Raw genomic sequence first — 23,416 nt, 5'->3', positions numbered from 1 at the left:
CCCCAGGTGCTCATTACCGCCACACATCCCGCTGGAAGAGACAAGATTACGTGGACTCCTGACTCTGGGGCCGAAACGACCGTTATTGGCCTCGACACGGCAACACTCCTTGGAATCCCGCCCTCCAGCTTGGCGCCCGCTGATGGTGATGGACTTTATGCTGCCGGTAATCACCCCCTCACCTGTGTAGGAACTTTCTCGTCGCACTTGCAACTGGGCGACAGGGAAGCTGAGACTGTTGTGAGCGTGGTGAAGGAGGTGAAGGGGGCGCTGCTTAGCTGGTACGATTCCATCGCTCTCGGAATCCTCCCTGAAGATTTTCCGGCTCAAATCCGACCGCTACGCAGGGAAGAACAGCGCACCGGCAACAGCTCCATCAAGTACCCGACCGCCTCGCAGCCACCTCTATCTACGCCCACAGAAGTGATCAGCTGGCCTCATTCCTACGACCCAACGCCACAGCAGCGTGCGGGGCACGCTGCTGCTGTGATCAAGGCCTTTCCCAGCGTCTTCGAAGCAAAGGAAGGTTTACGTGCAATGGCTGGTGGATCCATGGCCATCGAGTTGACAGACGACGCTCGACCCTTCGCCGTAACAGCATCTCGTACAATCCCTTACAATTGGCGTGAAGAAATTAAGAGCCAGTTGGAAGAGCTGCTTAACAAGGGAATCATCGAGAGTGTGGACTACCCTACGGCATGGTGCCACCCCATCGTGCCTGTCCCAAAAAAGACATCTGGTGTAAGGCTGTGTGTTGACCTGACACGACTCAACCGTTACGTGAAGAGGCCCGTGTATCCAGTGCGCTCACCTCATGACGCCATCGCCTCGATCGGGACCGGAGCAGTTTGGTTCACCACTCTTGATGCCAAGATGGGGTATTTTCAAGTCCCCATTAAAGAAGAAGACCAGGATTTAACCTGCTTCATAACACCTTGGGGTCGGTACAAGTTTCGGCGAGCGGTTATGGGTCTCGTCTCGTCTGGAGACGAGTATAACCGTCGAGGAGACCAAGCTCTCGGCGACATACCTAACACCATCAAGATCGTGGACGACATCCTGGCCTATGACTCCACCTACAGTGCGCACTTAGCCCATGTCATTCAGATTGTGCGGCGGTGTGACCAGCACGGCATCACTCTCAACCCACAGAAGTTTACATTCGCGGAAAGAGTGGTAGATTACTGTGGTTACTCTGTTTCTGGACAAGGCTACACGACAGACTCAAAGAAAGTTAAGGCAATCTCTGACTTCCCACGACCACAGCACATCACCGACTTACGATCATTCATGGGTCTTACAAACCAGCTTGGAAGCTTTTCTCCTGCTGTGGCTGCAGCTGCACAACCCCTCAGAGATCTCTTACGCCCGAAGAACAGTTGGTGCTGGTCTCCTAACCATGAAGAGGCGTTTGAGAAGGTGAAACAGTGTCTCGTCAGCCCACCTGTCTTGGCATACTTCGACCCATCATTACCAACGATGCTACAGACTGACGCCTCAAGGATGCACGGATTTGGATTCGTTCTCCTGCAGAAGCACAGTGACCAGTGGAAGATGGTGCAATGCGGGTCAAGATTTGTTACAGACACAGAGAGCCGCTATGCAGTAATAGAGTTGGAAATGGCTGCAATCGTCTGGGCAGTCAGGAAATGTGGCACCTACCTGAAAGGACTCCCTCACTTCGATCTAGTGCTCGACCACCGCCCGCTGATACCTCTCCTCAATAGCAAGTTGTTGGGAGAAATAGAGAACCTGCGGCTGCAGCGCATGAGGGAGAAGCTTGCTCAGTATTCTTTCACAGCAAGCTGGCAAAAGGGATCGACACACTGTGTGCCCGACGCCCTCTCACGTGCTCCAGTACAGGACCCAGTGGAGGAAGAGGATGCTGCTACTTCTGGTGACCTCGACCCTCTCCACTCAGCGGTCATCTCAGCGTTATCTGCCACCAATGAGGACGGCGTCCGCTTAGCACCACTCCAGGATCAGACTGTGGAAATGGTACGTGCCGCAGCAGCAAGAGACGGGGAGTACTGCTTGCTCAAGAACGTCATCATCGAGGGCTTCCCTGATCATTGCCACGACCTCGATCACCGCTTGCGTACGTACTGGCCGGTGCGCAGTCTGCTGGCCGTAGACGACGACCTGGTGGTTTACGGGCCGAGGCTTCTTATTCCTCACAGCCTCCGCCGAGAAACACTAGAGCGACTCCATGACAGTCATCAGGGGATGGAGCGCACCAAGCGACGGGCCCGACAAACGGTGTACTGGCCTGGTATGGACAGAGACGTTGAGAACGTCGTTTCTGGATGCTCACTATGCCGTCCACTCCTACCAAGCCAAGCCAACGAACCTCTCTGGCAGGACACGGACACACCCAGCAGGGTGTTTGAGTCAGTTTCTGCAGACTACTTCCACGCAGCAGGCCGTACATACCTCGTGTATGTAGATCGCTTGTCTGGGTGGCCTCACGTGTCTGCATGCTCACGTCCAGCATCGGCTGATCAGCTCGTTCGTGTCCTTCGGGGTGTGTTCGCCGACACGGGCGTGCCTGTTCTCCTGAGGACTGACGGTGGACCGCAGTTCACTTCTTCATCGGTACGGCGCTTCCTGGCTCGATGGGGGGTGGAGCATCGTGTATCTTCACCTCATTATCCACGCTCCAATGGTCACGCCGAGGCAGCGGTCAAGTCCGTGAAGAAGCTGATCCTCACGACCACACAGCAGGGACACCTGGACGAGGATGCGTTCGCTCGCGGGTTGCTGGAACTGCGCAACACTCCGAGGGCGGAAGGGCGATCACCAGCACAAGTCCTCTTCGGTCATCCTATGAGGTCCTGTGTCCCGGCTCATCATCGCTCATACGCTCAGCAGTGGCAGCGCGCTGCTGATGAGTGCGACGCCAAGGCAGAGCGACTGAGGAAGAAAGCGAAACTTCGCCACGACGCGTCCGCCCGTACTCTTCCTCTCCTGCACCTCGGTGGCCACGTCGACGTTCAAGATCACACGACAGGCCTCTGGGATCGCCTGGGTGTCATCGTGGCTGTTGGGCGAAGGAGAGACTACCTCATCAAGATGGGCAGCGGTCGCGTGATGTGGCGTAATAGAAGACACCTACGCCCACACAGACCTCTTGCTCCCCTTCCTGTCGAGCAGCACACCGCTCATGGCGGTGCAGCGCTTCAGCATCAGGGTCACGAGGAACACCACCATCCCGGCAGCCCGGAGCATCAGGGTAACGGGGTACACCGTGGCCGAGAGCAACCAGAGCGTCGAAGCAGCCGACAGCGTAGGGAGCCGAGACGACTGCAGGTGCGGTGGCACCGTAGCACCTACGATTAGTCGTACATGTTCATTGTACGCTGTGTTTGTTTTGTGTATATGTACCGTGTTTTCTGTACTTCAATCATTGTAACTTTGTTTCATGTGTTACGGTAGCCATAACAAAGATAAGGAATCTTCCTTATGTCTCGGGGGAGGTGTGTGGTTGTTAGCTAGTTGTGTGAACGAGTGAATGAGCGAGACTTGTGTGAGGCATGAATACGTGTATGAGTGAACGAGCTAGGCTTCAGTCATAAGTGTTAAGTTGAAGTGCGCGGCCTGGCGCCGGGAGATCACCTACCTCCAGCCTTCTGTTCACACCTTCTGTGAATAAACACCTGCACTGTTACCTGCGTTTCCTGTGCCCCTGCTGGTCAAGAGTCGAACACACACCTACTGCCTCCCTCTTTCGCTCTCTCCTCCACTATTCCCTCTCCTACCTCCTGTCTTACCCTAATCTTACCTTTCCTCTTTCACTAATATTTTTTTTCCCCTTTATCTATACAACAAACAATCCTTTCACACCACATTTTCCTTGCCTCTTCTGTGCCTATACTCTAATCTTCCCCATTTCATTTTTTTTTTCCTCTCCAGCACATCATTCTTTCTCACCTCAACAATAGAACCTTTCAACGCGAGCATCTTTTCTTCACTCTCTATCAATACAACATCAATACACTTTCCCATCCAACTCCAAACACTCTCTACTTCCTATCAATCCTCATGGCTTCTTTACCTTCACCAGATTCTTTACCCCGCTATAGAAAGTTCTCACTATTCTTATGCTCTTATCCTCAGCGTATACTCAACTGATCCCTCGCACCACACCTCTGAATCTCACTCCCTGACACACAACACCCGGGCCGCCGCACCACACACCACCGCACAATGTCCCCCTACCACCACCACCACCACCTCCAGCGACTTCCCAAGTTCCCACTAACACTCACGCACGCACACGCACCCACTCACCATTCACCTCGCTGCCACACCCTTTCCTCCTTACCACAGCCGTCACAAAGACCTCTCTCACCCATTCCTTTCCTCACAACTCAACCACTCAACCACCTTTACTTCCTTCCTTTCTTTCTTCATTCTTTCCTCCTCGTCCTACTCCTCTTCCTTCTCCCTCCCCTTACCAACACACCCGTCCAGCCTTCCACCCCACACAGGCACCCGATAAGATCATTTCAGTGGAAGCCGGTAAATAGAGGCAAGCGTAATTTTTTCTTCTCTCCTTCATGAGTGGAGAACCGCGTGGTGGTCCGCCGCGGCCTCGCCTGATAACGCGTGTCCGCCGATTCTTAGCAAGCCTCGGCGTGTGTTTACTCTTCGGAGCAGGGAGAGAAAAGAAAATGCAGTGCGGTGTTTTACTTTTTTCATCGGTGTTTTCAGTGTGTGTGTGTGTGTGTGTGTGTGTGTGTGTGTGTGTGTGTGTGTGTGTGTGTGTATGGAGAGGGGCCAAGATATGTGCGCCGTGTTGGGCAAAATGAGCATGCATGACCGAAGGAGGGAGGAGGGCTCCGTGCGATGCAAAGCGACAGGCTGCGAGTCTGTCACGAAAGCGGGCAGACATTTTCGTGACCGTGCATGTGTTGTGCGACGCGTAATTAGTGACGGACGAAAACTGGGAAAAGCATGCATACATATCTGCCTTCATATAAACGACAGATAAGAGAGCAAGGCAAATTACAAAATTACAAATTAGAATGAAAAAAATCATATATATATATATATATATATATATATATATATATATATATATATATATATATATATATATATATATATATACGAGGTGTGTCATTAAAGTTCCAGGACTGGTGTCCTAAAAGATGAATTTCAAACCCAAGCCACAAACCACCATATTTCCCCTTCAAAGTAATCCTTCTGGAGTATACAACTGCGCTCCCAACCCTCTACAGTCACTAATCTTTTTCTTACGTGCTTTTAAAATCATGTCCTCTGTTGCAGGTCGTTTAACAATGAGCGCTGAACAGCGAACAAACTTGAAGTTTTTGGTGCAGTTGGGGAAAACGCCGTCAGAAGCACTGGGTATGCTGCAAAAAGTGTACGGGGATGAGACAATGTCACGCTCACGTGTTTTTGAGTGGTGCAAGAGGTTCAAAGAGGGCCGGGAGGACGTGGAAGATGACCCCAGGAGTGGAAGACCCTCAACGAGCAGGAATGAGGCCAATGTTGAGCGTGTCAAGCAGATGGTGCGTGACGATCGTCGGTTGACTGTTCGAAAGATCGCAGATGAGCTTGGCATGAACCACAACAGCGTGTGGAAGATTATCACTGAAGATCTGGGCATGCGGAAAGTCTGTGCGAAGATGGTGCCGAGACTCCTGAACGATGACCAGAAGGGACGACGCATGCAGGTGTGTCAGGACATCCTCGAGCGTCTGGAAACTGAACCAGACTTGCTCAGGAGAGTCATCACCGGCGATGAGTCCTGGGTATTTGAGTACGACCCGGAGACCAAACGCCAGAGCCTTCAATGGAAGAGTCCGGCGTCGCCACGGCCGAAGAAAGCAAGGCAGTCCAGGTCCAGCTTCAAGGTCATGTTGATCGCTTTCTTCGATGTGAGGGGCATCGTCCACTGCGAGTTCTTGCCACAGGGCCAGACAGTCAACCAACATGTGTACAAAGAAGTACTGCGGCGTCTGCTTCGTGCAGTGCGCGAGAAGAGGCGGGAGTTGTGGCAGGGCAACTCGTGGCTGCTTCACCACGACAATGCGCCTGCTCACAATGCCCTGAGCATCAGAGAGTTCTTGGCCAAGAAGAACATCGCCGTGCTGGAGCAACCGCCCTACTCACCTGACCTCGCTCCGTGCGACTTCTTCCTCTTCCCCAAGCTCAAGGAGGTCATGAAGGGGACCCGTTTTGATGATGCGGACGACATCAAAAAGGCCGTGACGACGGAGCTGAGGAGCATCCCGCAAGAATCCTTCCAGCAGTGCATGCAAGCCTGGCAGAGAAGGATGGACAAGTGCATGCGGTGCCAGGGGGATTACTTCGAAGGAGATAACCTATAGTTTGTAGCCTGGATGTGAAATAAAACTTGTGTGGCACCAGTCCTGGAACTTTAATGACACACCTCGTATATATATATATATATATATATATATATATATATATATATATATATATATATATATATATATATATATATATATATATATATATATATATATATATATATATACGTATATATATATATATATACACAAACACACACACACACACACACACACACAACATTCAGGAATTCGAAGAAAATGTCAATGCACTTTTCTTAATTAAACTGCCAACGAAATTTGATAGAGGAGGAGGAGATAGAAAATGAGGAGGAGGAGGAGGAGGAGGAGGAGGAGGAGGAGGAGGAGGAGGAACACAGGTAACAGACCTTGATAAGTCAGCGCACCTTGGCCCGGCAGTGTGGAGGCGCCGCGCCAGGAATGCCAGGCGTGAGGCTGAGGGCGGCAGGCGGCACTGACTCCTGTAACATCCATGGAGTGGTACGATGAACCACAAGATGTGTTTCTTCACTGTTGTATGTCATCTAACAATGTTTTATAATTTTCTATGTAACAATGTTTCACCAAAAATAATGCATATTGCGGAAATGGAATGCCTGACGAAAATTCCTTTATTAAAGCAGCCAGAAAAAGTGTCACCATGCATTAGGTGACTAAAGACATTCCCATACTTTAAAGACTGGCTGAACAATAAGATGCAGGTTAAAAACAGCCTTCCCTTCCCTTTTGTTCAGCATCAAATGACACTTGAAGCAGCATTACCAGACACAAAGGCAAACCAAGCGAGGGGAGTTGCAGTGTCCTCGCGGCGCGTCTAGAGTTACTTTAAATATCAATTAAACGCTGAACCAAGTGAGAAAATCCTCAACAAAGCCGCGTCCCCTTCCCGCCTTAGTTAAAGCAATCACTAGTGAGGTGTTGAGGAAGGTGACCCGTCCTAATCTCATCCCGCTGGACTCGAGGGGACGCGAGGGGGAAAAAAGAGGGGAAGTGATGTGATTTTCCGAGTGAGAGAGAGGAGCATCCCGGCGCAGCTTGTACACGGGGTGACAATTACCATCAGAGGCACTGCTGTGTGGCGCCAATGGGAGGAAAACAGCGCCAAACGACACATCACCGCTCCAGTAAAGGGCCGCCAGATGAGTCGTCCAGGTGTATCATCAGACAAAGAACCAGGTATGGCCTCCATTACAGGTGTGATTAATCCACGACAGGACGGCAGCGAAGTGAGGCAACGGATGGCTGGCGTGGGAGTGATGGGTGCAGGCTGTGCGGGTCAGTCAGGGTGTAGTGAGGGGGAGGGGAGGGGTGCGACGCAGAATGACTTGTTTTTGTAGGGCGTCTATCTCTGATACTAGGAAATGCTTCGTGTGATTCTTAATATATGATAGGAAAAATGGTTATAATGCTGCTGCTGCTGCTGCTGCTGCTGCTGCTAAAATAACAACAACAACAACAACAACAACAACAACAACTACTACTACTACTACTACTACTACTACTACTACTACAATAACACCACCACCACCACAACACCAACAACAATTACTACAGTCCATTCAGAGAAATAATCTCAGTGTGGCCTCTGTGTTTGGTTGACAGCTCTCCTTATCACTGGCCCGCTGAGTTTAAAGGAAACTCAACCTCCCTTGAAATATACTTATGTTTCTTCACTTAGCTCAACAATTACAAAAGGATAGGCGAATTTTGTTTACATCCAAGAATGAAACAGAGTTTGTTGAACTATATCACAGTTCCGAACCTCAACAGAGTAAATAAGCAAAGTAATGATGGCGAATATAAGTTCAAGAAACACATTTTATGGTTTATGCACTACTGTACTTATAATCGTTATATCTAACCATTGTGAGGTTATGTTTAAAAATAAAACATGTCATCTCGGACGTAAGATACTCCTGAATATTACAGTGCTTTCAGATTTTATATGACAAGTTACATAAGAGAGAAAATTTTAAACATTTTGTGAGAATCTTGCGTGTCGCCTTGCATCATCCCGTATCGCGTGGTTACCTGAGTAGGGACAGATGGAATAAAAGTAAGTAGAACCTGAAAGTGTAATGCAGTCTATTAATCAAGTCCCTTATAAAGAAAAGATATTTACATGTTGTTTTATATTTGATATGGCAGATTTGCATCTATACAATAATTAACTTATGTATGAAATATTTATGGTAATTTATGTGATGCTGTCATGATTTTTTTCTAACTGAACATCAGTTATACCAACTGACTAGCTGTGCTTATGAATTTGATATTGCTTGTGTTCTTGCACAAGGATTGCGTTGATTACTGAACATGAATGTTGAAAAGATATAAAGTTACACCAAATAACTTTGCACGAACCAAAGATGTATGCGATTAAGAATTTTTATGGTGATTAATAAGAAATGTAAATAGTATTTATTAAATAAAATTTTAAAAGGCTTGTGAGTTTCCAGTAATCACTAAATACTAAATCCATGCAACATCTCGGTCACGACACTTATAATTACTATTACTTATTCTACCACCACCACAACCACAGCAATAACATCTGGCACTAACACTACATAGAGCAACTCAGAAAACAAACACGATAACAATGAAAATACTACACCGAGAACTTCCCAACAGCAAACCAATACCAAACACACACACACACAAACACACACACACACACACACACACATACACACACACACACACACACACACACACACACACACTAACAACCGCACACCAAGTACCAACTCGGAGAAAACATATACTCCGCAGCTCAGATATATGAGAGAGAGAGAGAGAGAGAGAGAGAGAGAGAGAGAGAGAGAGAGAGAGAGAGAGAGAGAGAGAGAGAGAGAGAGAGAGAGAGAGAGAGAATCATCACCGACATCAATCTCTAGACACCCCGTCGAGTACGTGAAAAGTAAACAAAATATACGAGTAAACATACCTTTGTGAGGGCGACAGGGAGGGAGGGAGGTGATGAGGAGGGAGAGGGAGAGAAACAGCGAGAGAGAGAGAGAGAGAGAGAGAGAGAGAGAGAGAGAGAGAGGAGAGAGAGAGAGAGAGAGAGAGAGAGAGAGAGAGAGAGAGAGAGAGAGAGAGAGAGGGATATAGGACAAGAGGAGAGGCGGAGGTAAGAGTGCAGGAGGGGAGGAAAGGGAAATGAGACAGGACAGGTGGGTGTGACAGGGAGGTAAATTTGAGCAGACAGTCGTTCTGAGAGAGAGAGAGAGAGAGAGAGAGAGAGAGAGAGAGAGAGAGAGAGAGAGAGAGAGAGAGAGAGAGAGAGAGAGAGAGAGAGAGAGAGAGAGAGAGAGTGCAGATGTAATAAGAAAAAAACGGAGAAACAGGGAGAAATAAAGGGAAGAGGGAAGAAAAATCCTGGACATAAAAAAATAAAATGGAGAGGGAGAAGAGAGGAAAGAAGAAAAGAAGGAAGGGGAGAGGAGATAGGCAGGGGGAGGAGAAGAAAGGGGAGATCTAACTGAGGACGGACACGCACGGAGATGGTGTTTGGACTGGGGCTGGAAATGGTAAAGGTGACACGTGGGTGGAAAAAATTGTATTGAGAAGTCTGGACACGCTAGTCAGGTGATAGTGGTGGTAGTAGTAGTAGTAGTAGTAGTAGTAGTAGTAGTAGTAGTAGTAGTAGTAGTAGTAGTAGTAGTAGTAGTAGTAGTAGTAGTAGTCGTAGAAGTAGTTGTTGTAGCAGTGGTGATGGTGGCGATATCTGCTTTTGTTTTAAAGATTAAAATAACAAAAAAAATGCTATTGTTTATCAAAATCATCAGTTAACAGTCACACGAAAAAACAAAATATTATACGATATCAAAATGGGAAAAAAAAAAAAACGGTAAAAGATTGTTAATGAACAGTGAGTGATTTAAAAAACATGATAAGAACTGGAAGTTTAACTAAAAAATAAAAACCTAAATGAAAGCGAAATTATTACCCCGAGAAGTAAATGTCAACATGAATGAAAACAATGTACAGCACACAAACAAATATGTAAAACACTTGCCCTTCGCTCACCTCTGTGGAACATTCAACACACACACACACACACACACACACACACACACACACACACACACACACACACACACACACACACACACACACATAAACACCTTGCACATTGGAATTCAAAACTGATTCACAAGGTCACAATTCCTCAGGTAAACATAATGACCCTGTAAACCATTTCCCAATTAGCTCACGCGGCCCCATTGCCCTCTCAGCGAAGGTGATGTGCGGCCCATTACCTGTGGCTGACCTAATTAAACCACACCAGCCGTAATCACAGGTCCTTTGCCCCACCTTACCTGCCCTACCTCTTTTTAACCTCTTATTTGCTCTCTCTCTCTCTCTCTCTCTCTCTCTCTCTCTCTCTCTCTCTCTCTCTCTCTCTCTCTCTCTCTCTCTCTCTCTCTCTCTCTCTCTCTTGTATATCAGTTTCTCCCCCTCCTAACCTCCATCATCCTCTCCTTCTCTCTTTTAACCTTAATTATTACTATCCCACTCCAATACCGCTGCTCCCTCCTTCCTTCCCCTCACCCTTTCCAAAAACCATTTCTCATTCCTACACTCCTCTCTCTCTCTCTCTCTCTCTCTCTCTCTCTCTCTCTCTCTCTCTCTCTCTCTCTCTCTCTCTCTCTCTCTCTCTCTCTCTCTCTCTCTCTCTCTCTCTCCTTCCATCCTTCCCTTGCAGCGGCTGTTCCCTCGTCGTCCCCCACTCAACCCCTTTTCGAAAATAAAATTAGCAGAAAAAAAAACTCACGAACCATTTAGCTAGCATCAGGTTCTCTTGACACACGAGTTGAACATTTCCTAACTTATTCCTTCCTAATATTCATCCAACCTCATGTCCTTAACAGGAACTCTCTCCCCTTACTTTCTCCGCCTCCTCCTTTTCTTACTGCTATTCCTCCTCCTCCTCCTCCTCCTCCTCCTTCTCCTCCTCCTCCTCATTATATTACCTCTCCCTTCAATACAAAGACCAACAACTCGAGCGTAAAATATTTGGCCACCGTGATATTAATGAACCCGGAGCCCTGGTGGCGATTACTTGGGAGGGAGGGAGGGAGAAGGAGGGAGGGGAGAGAGAGAGAGAGAGAGAGAGAGAGAGAGAGAGAGAGAGAGAGAGAGAGAGAGAGAGAGAGAGAGAGAGAGAGAGAGAGAGAGAGAGAGAGAGAGAGAGAGAGAACACAGGGAAACAAAGGGGAATTAATTCGAACTATGAATTAGAGTAACATAAAGATATTTCTGTGTGTGTGTGTGTGTGTGTGTGTGTGTGTGTCTGTGTGTGTGTGTGTGTGTGTGTGTGTGTGTGTGTGTGTGTGTGTGTGTGTGTGTGTGTGTGTGTGTGTGTGTGTGTGTGTGCGTGCGCGCGCGCACGCAGTACCCAGGAGGAAGCGGGAGTACATCATGCCACAGTGAGCGGAATATTGTACTTTACTTTTTCATTAAGTCTACATCGAACACGAAATTAAAAAGGCGCCGATGTATGAATGCAATATATAAATGAATGCAATATAGGCGAGTTATGCATGAATTTTTTTCCCCTCCTTCATCGTCCATTTTCCGCAAAACTGCACACGATATCAGGAGCCAAATACTTCACGGGAAATAAATTAATGAACGTACTAGGCAAATAAATTAATAAATATATAAGTAAGTAAATAAATAAATAAACGATTGAATGATCAATACGCAAACAAATACATATGTTAAATGGTAAACAGATGTTCTTTTACATAAAGACTGAACTGAATGAATGATGAAAACTACTGAGTGAATAAAAAAAAAAAAAAAACTATACGACTTAGCCAATAAATAAGTAAATAAAAAAAACAGCTAAAAAATAAATAAAGACATGAAGCATTGGAGTAAAAATATAAGCAATAACTTTACATTTCTCTCCATTTTTTTCTTGCTGTGGATCAATGGCCTTCATTACTGAGCACGAGAACATTACGGACGCTGATAATTTGGGTCCTAAAACCTACTTAATTATGGACCTTTTTTCCTATCATTACTTGGGCGATAACTCTCGGCGCGTTTATCTGCTCAATTCATCCACATCACTCACGGATAAGATAGTCATCAGCGCTCTTATTTACATCACCCGTCCGTCAGACACACACAAACACACGCACACACACACACACACAGACACACACACACACACACACACACTGTCTACCACAAATGATTAATTCAATACCCTCCACTTCCTGCTCGGTATTTATGTTATTCTTATTATAACTGTAATTGTCTTGTATTACTAATATTCACATCGCCATTACCATCAACACTTCATCCGCCACTCCACTGATTGGTAAATTGTACATTACATCTTATTCAACATTACCATCAGTTGCATCAGCAGTGGGAAGGGCATCGTACAATGAAAAATTAAAGGGTGTTAGGTATCGCATAATGAAATTCTAAAGTGTTAGGTTAGGATGGGCTGGGTTGGATTAGGTTTGGTTGGGTTAAGCATCGCATGATGAAGAATTTAAGAGAATTGTTGTCTTGAATCTGTACTATGCATAAAATGAAGGACTCAATGTCATGATAGAACTAACACGACGCTAAAATGTACTTGTACAAGATCACAAGTATTATCACTATACTTCCTGGCATTCTTGTGACTCTCTTTCAGGTTACAATGTTTTCAATCGATATATAGAGGAAGTACAACCTTTCATGAAGGATTTAGTATACATACAGTAACAGACACTTGCTGTTTTCTCTTCGTAGCGAGAGGTAACATTTCCGTAGCGATGAAAGGTAGAGGTGACTGCGTGGGAGGGCGATGGAGGAAAGCGAGTGAGTGGTGCAGCGTTTCCATTGAATTATTAAAGCCAAGACCAAAAGCTGCCAACCAGTTACAACAGACTTCATCTTTTATGTACGTGGACGGTCAGAGAATATGTTTGTCAACGTGAATTTGCTGAAGCGGTCGTCGACACACACACACACACACACACACACACACACACACACACACACACACACACACACACACACACACACACACACACACACACACATTAATGTTCATTACTTACTACATCAGCACTGGGTCATCAATAAATTTGTTGTTACTCACTATGACTGGATATGAAATTCAACAAATATTATGTAGTGCAAGTATTTCACCACCATCACCACCGTCACCATTAAAATCTCCACTGTAACTGCAACGGCCCCCACACCATTACGTACAACCATCACCACCACCACCACAACTACGACAATCACGATAACCATCATCACCAATACAGATGCTCCTTTTCATTTTGTATCTGTATTCATCGCAGCACAAACATCAGCAATTCAAATCCACTCTATATTAACATCATTCCATTAAATCACTTTTTTTTTCCAAAGCTCCAATATCCATTATGTCAAAAAGTAACAAAAAAAAAAAAAACATAAAAAGCGACTATTGCCATAACTGAAACAAGAACAAAAGTCACTAATGCCACTGATCCGAAATCCATTACGGTTATAAAAAAGAGAAAACAAATATATATTACTACAGCAAACAAAGTATATTTTCCCATAACATACCACCACTACCACTAGCACCACCACTACTGCTGCTATTACTATTAATTCTGCTACTAATATGACTACTAGAAAATAATAAAAACAAATAAATAATAATAATAATAATAATAATAATAATAAGAAGAAGAAGAAGAAGAAGAAGAAGAAGAAGAAGATTAAAAAGAAGAAGAAAAGGAATGTGATGATGATGATGATGATGATGATGATGATGATGATAAAATAACACTAATAATTTATACTCCAAAATCCTTTAAGCAAAATTAAGAAAATTACGGAGAGAGAGAGAGAGAGAGAGAGAGAGAGAGAGAGAGAGAGAGAGAGAGAGAGAGAGAGAGAGAGAGAGAGAGAGAGAGAGAGAGAGAGAGAGAGAGACCACCACTATTAATCTAACGCCAGTACGAAACAACAAAAACTATTACTCCAACTACAACTACTACAACTTAGACAGCGATGAATACCACCACCACCACCACCACCACCACCACAACATCCTCACCCTCTCCATTCATCATCCAGCACAGCCTCCCCTTCGCCACATCCACGAAATACCTCGGTGACCAAACTTCGTGAATCTCCCTCCAGCTCTTGTGTGTGTGTGTGTGTGTGTGTGTGTGTGTGTGTGTGTGTGTGTGTGTGTGTGTGTGTCCCTTGAGAGCAAACTTCTGGTTACTACACTGGGCCCTTTTCCTGTTTCTCTTTTATTCCATTTTCTACGTTAACCCGAGATATTGTCAAGGGTAAAAAAGTAATAAAGGAAAAGTAGTGAGCGAAGTAATGAATAAAGGATTTGAGAAAAGAAAGAAATTGATGAATGATAAAAGAAAATATGTAAATAAAAATGTTGGGTGCTAAAAACCCAAATTACGAAAAAAATTTTTACCAGAGAGAGAGAGAGAGAGAGAGAGAGAGAGAGAGAGAGAGAGAGAGAGAGAGAGAGAGAGAGAGAGAGAGTAACCCTCACCCTTGCGAACCAAAGAGAAAAGGAATAAGGGGAGGATGAAGAGGAGAGGGAAGAGAGGAGATGACAAAAGAGAAGAGGAGAGAGAAGTGGAAAGAAGAGGAAATAGGAAGAAGGGACGGGAAGGAAAGGGAGAACAAATGTAAATTGAAAAGAGATGAAGAAAGAGAGACAAGAGAAGAAAAAAGAAAACAAACGAACAAGCAAGATGGGACACTCACACACACACACACACACACACACACACACACACACACACACACACACACACACACACACACACACACACACTCGACAGCAAGTTACATTCCAATATCCAGGTCGTTAACGGATTATAACAGCATTCAATTAACCTCTCGCTTAATTCACCCGCAACGTACGAGGAGGACCACCACCGCCGCCACCACCACCACCACCACTAAACCACTATCAACAACGCTATGACCTCAACCAATCCCTTGTCTTCCTCCTGTACCTTACCTTCCATATTTTATCCACACTTCTACCATCACCTCCACCTCCTCGTACTACTATTATGATTACTACTACTACTACTACTACAAGCACTACTAATTCCACATTCCTTTTCTCATTGTTTTCATTCCTCCATCCACTTCCACCCCACTCTGCATTGCTCCCTCTACTCCCAAGCTTTCTGCTCTCCTCCCCCAGCGGAAAAATATTGAAACGTTGCCTTCTCCCGCTGTCCACAGAAAACGAGCAGCGGTGCCCGAGCCTCAAGTCAAGTCTGCATGGGGTCGGTGGCGTAATTTCTGGAGCGTGTGTCAATTATGTTTCCTCAGCGCGCTTTGTGAGGCACGTGAACTGGGATTTGTTTTGGTTCAAGTTCTTCTATTTTTTTCCTTTTTTTCTTTTTTCCTATGCTTATGTTTTGTTTCTGTATCTCCTTTTTTTTTAGTGTTGGTTTTGTCAGTCTTTTTTTCTTCCCCATTAAGTAAAACTCTCTCTCTCTCTCTCTCTCTCTCTCTCTCTCTCTCTCTCTCTCTCTCTCTCTCTCTCTCTCTCTCTCTCTCTTTCTCACACACACACACACACACAAGCGACAACCCCACTTTGTTCTGGCTTCTAAATGAGTATGCGCTTAGAAAATGTCTAGGATTCACTACTCTGAAAAGTAAGTATGCTCCAGGCAATGACAGTGTCGTGGTAGACGAAAGGTAAAGCCAACTCATCTCATCTGTTAGGGCGCGTTAAAAGGAGTGGCTTTGAATATAAGAGCATAAAAAAATGAGATGCCTACAAAAGGTTACTGACTTCCACAAAGCAGCTTCCGGCCTGAACGATACGAAAGGATATGTAATCTTCACCTTGCTCAGAACGTCTCGTCTTTCTAATCTTACTTATTTATTTTGAGTAAGAAACACGAGAAAGAAAGAGCAAGAAGAAAATATAAAGGATGATGAGAGGTGGAGAATATTGTGATGCTAATGGAGGTGAAGGTGGATGTTGTGATGATGAAGGTGCTGGAGGAGGAGGAGGAGGAGGAGGAGGAGGAGGAGGAGGAGGAGGAGGAGGAGGAGGACTGCCTGAGGTAAGATGAAGTAATTAAGCAAGTGCTCGCAGCCCTCACACAGGTAACTTAACGACCACAATAAAAAGGCTACGAAGACAAATAAGTAAGAGAGAGAGAGAGAGAGAGAGAGAGAGAGAGAGTTATATAGAGTTACACAGAAAAACAGGCCAGAACACACCTTGCGGTCCTCACGAGGTGACTTGACCTAGGAATACTAAGGTGATGGTAGAAAAAAAGGACAGGAAAGCAGAAGGCTCTCTCCCACCCTCCACCCTCCTGCATAAGCTGTACAGGAAAACAGGTCGGAAAGAAATACCTTACGGGGTTAGAGAAGAAGAAAAAAACGAAGGAAATTTTATAGGAAAGAAAATAGATGAAATAAGGTGCCCCCATTTCCTGAGGGCAAGTAAGTTAATCACTAACAAATAAACGCTGTTAGCCGCGGATTGCAGGCAAAATATTTATCAAGACGGCGTTGAAAAGTCTCAACGGTGTTGCAGTCTATCACGTCTCGAGGAAGCCCATTCCATAGATTTACTACTCGATGGAAAAAAAAATATTTTTTTGATTCGTGAGAGTTGAAAGATTTCTCAACAATTTTGTAACCGTTTCCTCGCGTGTAATTTCAAGTCTATCGTGAAATATTTACTGCAGTCCATGTTATCAGTGCCTTTGATGATTTTAAACACTTGTATTAAGTCGCCTCTTAGTCTTCTTTGTGTTAATGAAAATAGATTGAATTCTTTAAGTCGCTCTTCGTATGATTTCTTTCTTAGGCTTGGTATCATTTTTGTTACTCTACTCTGAACTCTTCCTAATTTACCAATGTCTTTCTGGTAGTAGGGGCACCATGCTTGAACGCAATATTCCAAAAGGGGACGGACTAAAGAGTTATACAAAGTGAGGATTGTATCCTTAGATTTATATTCATAAGATCTGCCGATTAAGCCAATTACTTTATTCGCTTTCTTTACGACTTCTGAACATTGTTGGCTAGGTTTTAAGCTACTTGATATTGTCACTCCTAAATCAATTTCGTTGTCAACACTATTAAGTTGGGTACCATTTGAAATATACTTTGCTTTCTCGTTTCTATACCCTATGTGAAGCACTTCGCACTTATCTGCATCAAAACTAATCTGCCAGGTTTGTCCCCACTCTGTCAATTTATCTAGATTTTTCTGCATTTATATTACTTGTTCGTTAGAGACTACGAAATTCGCTATTTTGGTGTCATCAGCAAACTTCGATATTATACTGGTAACACCCTCATCTATGTCATTAATATAAACAAGCAAGAGAACAGGTCCTAAGACTGATCCCTGTGATACCCCGCTGGTTGCGTTAGTCCACTTGGATGCTTTTCCATTTATTACCACTCTTTGTTTACGGTTTAGTCAGTTTAGTTTGTTTAGTCAGTTTTCAACCCATCGCAACACGTCGCCTTGGATACCATCGTCGCCCTGGATACCGAAAGACAGAGAGAGAGAGAGAGAGAGAGAGAGAGAGAGAGAGAGAGAGAGAGAGAGAGAGAGAGAGAGAGAGAGAGAGAGAGAGAGAGAGAGAGAGAGAGAGAGAGAGTGTGTGTGTGTGTGTGTTTATGTAGGAGGGACACTGGCCAAGGGCAAAAAAAAAAAAAAAAAGCCCACTGAGATGCCAGTCCCATAAAAGGATCCAAAGTGGTAGTCAAAAATTGAAAGATAAATGTCTTGAAACCTCCCCCTTGAAAGAATTCAAGTCATAGGAAAGTGGAAATACAGAAGCAGGCAGGGAGTTCCAGAGTTTACCAGAGAAAGGGATGAATGATTGAGAATACTGGTTAACTCTTGCATTAGAGAGGTGGACAGAATAGGGATGAGAGAAAGAAGAAAGCCTTGTGCAGCGAGGCTGCGGGAGGAGGGGAGGCATGTAGATAGCAAGATCAGGAGAGCAGTTAGCATGAAAATAGCGGTAGAAGACAGATAGAGATGCAACATTGCAGCGGTGCAAGAGAGGCAGAAGACAGTCAGTTAGAGGAGAGGAGTTGATGAGACGAAAAGCTTTTGATTCCACCCTGTCTAGAAGAGCGGTATGAGTGGAACATCCCCAGACATGTGAATGATACATACATGGACGGATAAGGCCCTTGTACAGAGTTAGTAGCTGGGGGGTTGGGGTGAGAAAAAATGGCGGAGACGTCACAGAACACCTAACTTCATAGAAGCTGTTTTAGCTAGAGATGAGATGCGAAGTTTCCAGTTCAGATTATAAGTAAAGTGTGTGTGTGTGTGTGTGTGTGTGTGTGTGTGTGTGTGTGTGTGTGTGTGTGTGTGTGTGTGTGTGTGTGTGTGTGTGTGTGTGTGTGTGTGTGTGTGTGTGTGTGTGTGCGTGTGTGTGTGTGTTTCATGCTCTAAACAAAGTGGTCTATCATTAACCGCAGACTGAGGCATTGCAGTTTAAAATCCGGCAGGTCACAGGGTGCCTCACTGGCCAAGCACTTCAGGTAGGTCATGTGCCGGCGAGAGCGTTGCTGAATGAATTAGTGTTACGCTGCAACACCAAAAACAAAACCCAATTCCCTATTCCCTAATGATGTCGGTGGCGAATGAATAATTATAATTAATGCCGTGTAGTTCTCTCTGCTTATATCTCGGTTTTCTGCTCACGGCTTCTCGTTCATGAGTGTGGTGCAGGAAGCTATTTATTTAAATCAATACAAATAGAAACACTGTAAAGTAAGGCTGTGTTATACTCAGAATGACGTTGCTGCACACAAAAACTGCCTGGGTGTGTCAAGCACCGGAGCGGTGCCAGTTCTACAATAAGCGGTCTCTAATTTTTAGGTGTTCATTGCGTGACCAAGGGAACAATTCTGCACTGCAGATTGTAAGAAAAGTTTGATCAAAGTGCGGCTCACAGCTAATGTAAAGGGTCTTTTCTAGAAAGAAAAATATCTGCCAATAAAGTATGCTGCTATCTTTAGCCACAGTCTGGCCACCCTGCCACCAATACTGAGAGTTGGTCGTGACTGTAGCGCACACAAAAAGTGTAAGTTTTCTGTTACAATCCACACAAATCCTCAACCAATAACCAACCTACTATCAATATGTATATTTTTTTAACGCCCAGTGGCATTCCCCGTGCATCACACACCATTAATATTGTGCACTATATTGTATATTCGTCAAAGCTTACACAATTTTGTCTTTGTAGTATGACAGTTATACAATAAGTTTATTTGAACAAAAATGGATAAAGGTATGAGAAGGAAGTGAAGCCAGTGGGACACCAAGAGTAGCCAATGACCGCACCGTGACTCACCCACTACCAGCGACCCTCTGCTTGGTGCACTGGGCGCGGTACAGGTTTCAGATATTTTGCACGTTTACATAGCGCGAGGAAATTTGTTATTCTATCATTTTTTTTTATTCATTTTATCATTATTATTTTCTTTTTAAGCCACAAACTTAATGGCTGATGTATGAGCTGTATGATAGCCGGGATTAAGGCTGCTGTCAAACACGTTACCAGGTTTGATAAGTAAGACCTTTTGTGCATAAACCCACACCACGGCACTCTTTAATTAGGGACCTGCATCGGGGGCGATTAATAATTGACTCTTATTAAGCTTTCAAGTATTTTACCGGCCTCGGATGGTCAGCTAATGGGTCTGTAATTGCCAGCTATTTTTCTGTCACCGTCCTTAAAGACTGGGGAGCGCCACTAGTGTTGGAGTCATCACACACACACACACACACACACACACACACACACACACACACACACACACTCATTCGCTGCAATTTTTTATTTTAACACATAATTAAAGATATACTGATATCTTTTTTTATTTTAATTGTTTTTTGTTTTGTGAAACGAGAGAGAGAGAGAGAGAGAGAGAGAGAGAGAGAGAGAGAGAGAGAGAGAGAGAGAGAGAGAGAGAGAGAGAGAGAGAGAGAGAGAGAGAGAGAGAGAGAGAGAGAGAGAGAGAGAGAGAGAGAGAGAAGACTGAGTAGACTGGAGTAACCGAGTAATCCTGGGCTGTAATTATGTAATTGAGCGGTGCGGGACGGCGATGGAGGCGGCGGCAAGCAAACACAGGCTGGCTTGTGTATAGAGGGTTTTATGAGGAGTTTTACTTCTTTTTTAGGGGGAAAGTTGTGTTTTCATGGACATTTGTACCCGTGTTTGCCTACGAATGAGTGTATGTATGTGCACCTGTGTGTGTATGTGTGTGTGTGTGTGTGTGTGTGTGTGTGTGTGTGTGTGTGTGTGTGTGTGTGTGTGTGTGTGTGTGTGTGTGTTAGGAAACGGCAATAACAAGCTATTTTCCTTTTCTTTTCGTGTTTCTCCCTCGAGCAGCCTGCCGTGGACGAAACATAATACCACCAGTAATTGCACGTCACTTAAGGGCTGTGTCTTGCGCTGCTCTGGTCTTGCGGTGTAAGGAACTGTGTGGCGAGCTGGGAACCATGACCCTTGACACAATATTGGCGGCAACTTGCAGGGCATCAAGCTATTTACGCCACGCCACCACAGTCACCTACGTCCATGACCAGCCTGTTATTGCTCTTGGTGCCGCGTATGTGTGTGGATGAACAGCTCGCTAACTTACGCACTGTCTTAACCTGTGACCTGGATTCCAGCCCACGGCCGCATCCTGGCAGCGATAGGTCACGGGGGCGCACTTCGACATAACAAACATGCCAGACTTACACGAAATATGCATTCGGCCACACATGACTAAAGCTGTTGTGCAAAATAGATGCAGAAAGAATGAATAAGAGGAAAAGAAATGATAATAACAAGAGCAAGACTGGGAGTAATTAGACGCGGGTGCAGTGGTTGTAATGTTTTCTGTTTATTTCCACGTGAGTGATTCTCTTCCTTGAAAGTCTCGAAGACGAGGCAGACTTCTTCATTAGTGCCGCGCCGCCCCCCGCCCTCCTCCTCCTCCTGCTCATTCTCCTTCGCCTCCTCCACCTCCTCCTTCCCACCGACAAGGAAAGCAGCTCTCGCTTCCCAGAAGAAAAAAAAAAGTGGAAACGAAAACAGACAATGATTTACGTCGAAAGGGATTTAAATGGAAGATAAACACACATATCCTCGAATCTGGATTCATATGTAATGTATTGTCCTACTTGATCACATGATCTACTCATCTGTCAATCTATCGATCATGTTTATCTGGCTGAGTGGGAAGGATGAGGAGGATGAGAAGGGCGAGAATGGAGGTGAGAGGGGGCAGGGTCAAGAGGAGGCGGGAGGGAGTTAAGAGAGCTATCAAAGTTAAGCTCTCACATAATATACAACAATAACGCGCCAGTACCCCGCCCTTCCCTCCCCTCAAAACACCACAAGCCCTTCAACTATTGTCTTTAATCCCTTACCATCAGCTCCCCTGACAAACTCCCAAGGTCCTTAAACCTTCACATTCTGTCCACACTAAATAGTTTAACCTCAAACCCTACGATATTCCTCACCCTTTCACGGGCAATATATTTTGTACTGTCATTATTACAGAACTATTTAGACCACCGCCACCACTACTACATACTACAGGCACCACAAAACCAGTGTTTGCTTGCTTGTCTACTTGCTTACTTACTTAGACTAGCAGTTTTTAATCTATATTCCCTGACTACTAATAATCCCTCATTCCCACGCAAAGACCTGATATTTAAGCCCTAAGCCATGGCAATCCCCAGGCCTCTTATGTCCAAATCCTACCTAATACCCGCGGCCTGGCATCCCTCAACGCCCAGCCAGCCGTTCCCAAGGGGTATTGAGGAGCCCGCAGTCTACCTGATTCCGCAAATGTTCCTGGCAAAATGGTGGCGGAAGAGGAAATTTTTAAGACTGAACTTATAAGACAAAAAAATGCTAAGGAGAACTTGCAAAAAAAAATATACATGAGAGAGAGAGAGAGAGAGAGAGAGAGAGAGAGAGAGAGAGAGAGAGAGAGAGAGAGAGAGAGAGAGAGAGAGAGAGAGAGAGAGAGAGAGAGAGAGAGAGAGGAAACGAAGAATTCATCTTAATACGAGGAGGAAATAAATCAACAAATATACTACGAAGCCGGAAAAGAGAAACGAGTAAAACAAAACACGTAAACAAAACAAAAGCTAAAACAGAAAAAGAATATCACTGGCACAATACACAAAACAATAAAAGGGAACAATAACCGCAACAACAACGACAACAACAACAACAACAACAACAACAACAACAAGAGCAGAAATAATACAGCAAAAAAAAATTATCATAAGCAATTAAATGGAAATCCGCTTATATCAGTGAGTCCCTGGAGCCAAAATATTTCATAGAAAACGAGACAGAAAAGAGAACGTGCGGCGGTCCATAGAGGGGCCGATATATTAAGCGAGTGGACCCCGGCCGCCGATATGTTAACAGATCGTAATGGAGGTTCACCGATAACAGCTGATGGACGGAGAGAGAGAGAGAGAGAGAGAGAGAGAGAGAGAGAGAGAGAGAGAGAGAGAGAGAGAGAGAGAGAGAGAGAGAGAGAGAGAGAGAGAGAGATAACATGTTTTCCTAAAACTTTACATTTTTATTTTCATTACCTAGGTCAGAGAGAGAGAGAGAGAGAGAGAGAGAGAGAGAGAGAGAGAGAGAGAGAGAGAGAGAGAGAGAGAGAGAGAGAGAGAGAGAGCACATACGACAGCAAGAACCGACCGCACATCCTACAAACATTTTCCCCAATATTTTCGTATGTTACAGCACCACTACAGCTATCAAAAAGTGAAAGTGAGAGGGACAGATATAGAGACGAGAGAGGAAGAGGAAGAGAGGGAACAAAACAGCGCGTCCTTCTAATGCTCCGTAAGTCACGTTCCGCACCTCACCTTTCACGCCCCGTAACCTCATTAGTGCCCCCGCTTACCTTTGACGGGACAGGTGGACTTGCCTTATGGTGGGTAATTAGTGTGACCGTCCTTCGCTCGCCCCTTGCTCCTTAACACATGCATATTTAATTAGAAG

The sequence above is a fragment of the Scylla paramamosain genome, chromosome 11 (genome assembly GCF_035594125.1).
Source record: "Scylla paramamosain isolate STU-SP2022 chromosome 11, ASM3559412v1, whole genome shotgun sequence".
Taxonomy (NCBI): domain Eukaryota; kingdom Metazoa; phylum Arthropoda; class Malacostraca; order Decapoda; family Portunidae; genus Scylla; species Scylla paramamosain.
This window is presented reverse-complemented; position numbering follows the sequence as displayed.